The sequence below is a fragment of the Oreochromis aureus genome, linkage group 19, assembly GCF_013358895.1.
Source record: "Oreochromis aureus strain Israel breed Guangdong linkage group 19, ZZ_aureus, whole genome shotgun sequence".
NCBI lineage: Eukaryota > Metazoa > Chordata > Actinopteri > Cichliformes > Cichlidae > Oreochromis > Oreochromis aureus.
In genome coordinates, this window is record NC_052960.1 from 1,921,796 (window position 1) to 1,925,842 (window position 4,047).

Below are 4,047 nucleotides of genomic sequence, written 5' to 3' on the forward strand. Positions count from 1 at the left end.
GTTCTCCTTCAGGGAGCTCCTGCTCCTTACATACAAGTTCTAGAAGCTCATCTTTCCAAGCTCCTTAGACTACGATGACAGAGAACATTCACAGACAAAATATTCAATACAACTTCTCAACAACAAAGGGACATCTTTTCACACACACACACACACACACACTAAACATTAAAATGTTCTATACCTGGTACATTGACGACGGACAACCTCAAAAAAAAAATGACGACGTGGCGGGGTTCTCGTTCAGGAGCTCCTGCTCCTCACATACAAGTTCTAGAAGCTCATCTTTCCAAGCTCCTTAGACTACGATGACAGAGAACATTCACAGACAAAATATTCAATACAACTTCTCAACAACAAAGGGACATCTTTTCACACACACACACACACACACACTAAACATTAAAATGTTCTATACCTGGTACATTGTCGACGGACAACCTCAAAAAAAAATGACGACGTGGCGGGGTTCTCGTTCAGGAGCTCCTGCTCCTCACATACAAGTTCTAGAAGCTCATCTTTCCAAGCTCCTTAGACTACGATGACAGAGAACATTCACAGACAAAATATTCAACACAACTTCTCAACAACAAAGGGACATCTTCTCACACACACACACACACTAAACATTAAAATGTTCTATACCTGGTACATTGACGACGGACAACCTCAAAAAAAAATGACGGCGTGGCGGGGTTCTCCTTCAGGGAGCTCCTGCTCCTCACATACAAGTTCTAGAAGCTCATCTTTCCAAGCTCCTTAGACTACGATGACAGAGAACATTCACAGACAAAATATTCAACACAACTTATCAACAACAAAGGGACATCTTCTCACACACACACACACACTAAACATTAAAATGTTCTATACCTGGTACTTTAACGATGAACAACCTCAAAAAAACAACAAAAAAAAACAGGTTTCTCCATGCCCCTCGTGTCAGAGTCTGTGGATAAGAAAAAAAAAAAAAAGAAATTCAGAGACCCCTCTGAGTGGGGAGCCCATAATCTGGCGAAGCGCTCAAGAAATTCGCACAGGTGCCCGCTAACTGCAAAGAAGTCCGGCAAAATGCTCAAGATGCCCGCACAAAGCGCCGGCTACTTGGCAAGGCTTGAGCTAAACGCTCAAGATATCTTTGACAGCCGAAGGCTACCCGGCAAAACTTCGGGCGAGGCGCTCAAAACTGCACAGGGTTGCCGCAAACCCGGCAAAGCTACACCCACCTCTTCCGTTGTCCCGGCGTATGCATCAGTCTTCTTGTACATCTCGCAGATGTGGCGATACGACATCCAAGGGAAGATGACGACGTGGCCAGGGTTCTCCGTCAGCGAGCTGCTGCTTTTCTTCTTCACTCTGGCCTGAAGACAAAGACCATTGATCCGGATTATTGATCAGATGATTCATTGATTCTGCAGTGAAACGTTCAAGTTTGTGCAGATTTCCTGCTCTTTGTCACTTGCAGCCCATAAATCAACCAAAAACCCAGACAGACTTTCTAATTCATTTGAAAGCCTGATGCTTAGCCTTGTCCATCCTAATCGTAAAAATGGAAAAACAGTTTTATTGGTTATCATCTATCGTCCACCTGGGGCCTTACACAGAGTTTCTGTCTTATTTAGTACTCAGCTCAGATAAAATAATTATTGTGAGTGATTTTAACATCCATGTAGACGCTAAAATGACAGCCGCCACACAGCATTTAATCTCTTATTAGACTCAACTGGCTTTTCTCAACATGTAAAAGAACCCACCCACCACTTTAATCACACTCTACATCTCGCCATAACACTAGATTTACTAACCCTGCGCAAATATGCGGAAATTCCCTGAGCCCAACACCGACTAGAATTACTGACTTTTTATTTTCTGGTACAAGTCCCGAGGAGTTATTCAGCCCTGCTGAGATTTTCCCAGGTCGTCAGCTCGATTCTCCTCCTGCTTTTGTTGTGCAAACTACCCATCATCTTTGAGTCCTGGCACATTTGTATTTGTTTACTCAGAGTAGCTCAGATCCAAGGCAGGCCAAACACCCCGGCAGCTCCACCCACCTCCTCTGCTGTCCAGAAGAGGACCTCTGACTTCTTGCACATCTGCCAGATGTGGCGGTACGACATCGATGGGGAAGATGACAACGTGACCGGGCTTCTCCTTCAGTGAGCTGCTGCTCTTCTGCTGCAACCGGCAAAGCATCTGGCAAGCCGCTCAAGACACTCGCGGGGCCGGCACCGCAAAGCATCTGGCAAGCCGCTCAAGACACCTGCAGGACAAATACCGCCGCAGCTCCTGCTACCACCTCCGCTGTTCAGACTGATCCTTGTACATCTGCCAGATGTGGCGGTACGACATCCAAGGGGAAGATGACGAAGTGGCCGGGGTTCTCCTTCAGGGAGCTCCTGCTCCTCACATATAAGTTCTAGAAGCTCATCTTTCCAAGCTCCTTAGACTACGATGACAGAACAGTCACAGACAAAATATTCAATACAACTTCTCAACAACAAAGGGACATCTTTTCACACACACACACACACACTAAACATTAAAATGTTCTATACCTGGTACATTGACGACGGACAACCTCAAAAAAATGACGACGTGGCCGGGGTTCTCCTTCAGGGAGCTCCTGCTCCTCACATACAAGTTCTAGAAGCTCATCTTTCCAAGCTCCTTAGACTACGATGACAGAGAACATTCACAGACAAAATATTCAACACAACTTCTCAACAACAAAGGGACATCTTTTCACACACACACACACACACCAGGAGTTATAAGGTTAATGGGAAACCAGTCAGTTAGCTTAGGTTACATATGCAAATATGACAAAATAAGCAGCTTCTCTCCTTCCATTCCAAGCAGGACAGTGGTAACAACCGCAGGCTACGGACAATTTTAAGTTTTAACTTTTAAATAGGCTATATAAATTTCAATGGGAGCAACAGGGTGGTCAAATGTCGTCAATTTTACTACAGAGTAGGACGGATTGTAAGGTAGCAAATGTAATCGGAAAACAAGTTTTCAGCACTGCAGGTTAGCTGGGTGTAATGCTTTTCAGCTAAAAAAGAAACATGGTCTGACTCCTACCTAACGATACGATTTAGCGCTATATGATAAATTTAAATTTCAGATTACGTGTGACAAATAAAATTTAAATTTGGAAACAGAACATTCGTTCTAATTGGACGTGCTTTGTATGGGCAGAAATCTTTGCCATCAGAAACTGAATCTGAATAAGTTAAATTCGAATTTGAATTGCTCGGATTGAATCTGAATTGTAACTTGAATAAATGCTTTTAAAAGCTGAATTTGAATTAGTCTAATTTGAAATTCAATTTATTGGTTTGAAAATGATCGTAACTAAATTGAAACTGAATTTTACATTTTGAAAATGAATTCATTTGCTTTGAAACTGCATTTTATCCTTTAGAAATTTAGCTCTCGAATAATTTCAGATTCGCTTCTCACCATTCAGTTTCAGTTCTACAATTTAATTTCAGTTCCAAAATTCAGTTTTTTGGGACTTGCATCCGGTTCCGGTTCAAGAGTAATCAAGCACAGATTAACAGACTACGTTTTACTAGCGGACCGAGTAGAAATGGACCGACCTTGACCTCTGTCTTTGAAAAGGTGAAGAGCCTAAGCAGTCATTTAGATAAAATATTAGGTGTTCTTTACCTGTAAATACACAAATAGAATACAATAGAATAGAATGCCTTTATTGTCACTATACAGTTGTACAATGAGATACAGAGCATCTCCTACTCAGTGTAAACATGCTGGGAGGAGGGGTACAGTTCTCCAGCGCTATGTACATATGGGCAGTATTAACATAGGGGAAAAAGATATATATGAAATGTACAATATACAAGCCGTATTTTAAAAAAGAAAAAGTAATATGTAATAAATAGCGTTATGTATATACAGTTGAGTTATTGCACATAGAATTGGTATTGCACCGTGGTGGACCATAGAGGAAGTGGGGGGCTGTGTTATCGGTGCATGTGTGAGTTCAGGGTGGTTATCGCTTTGGGGAAGAAACTGTTTTTG

At 42.3% G+C, this 4,047-nt stretch overlaps 1 long non-coding RNA gene across 2 annotated transcripts; it reads right to left on the reverse strand.

Annotated features, from left to right (window-relative positions):
• LOC120435045 lies at positions 1 to 1,242 on the reverse strand. Of its 2 annotated transcripts, none has more exons than XR_005609484.1 (3): positions 1,227 to 1,242; positions 874 to 949; positions 1 to 69 (listed from the first exon to the last, which is right to left on the reverse strand). It is a non-coding gene; the product is annotated as an uncharacterized LOC120435045 (long non-coding RNA). The 2 variants fall into 2 exon arrangements; XR_005609485.1 differs by lacking the exon at positions 1 to 69 and adding an exon at positions 691 to 764 and having other exon boundaries at positions 1,227 to 1,240.
• Positions 1,243 to 4,047: the final 2,805 nt, after the last annotated feature.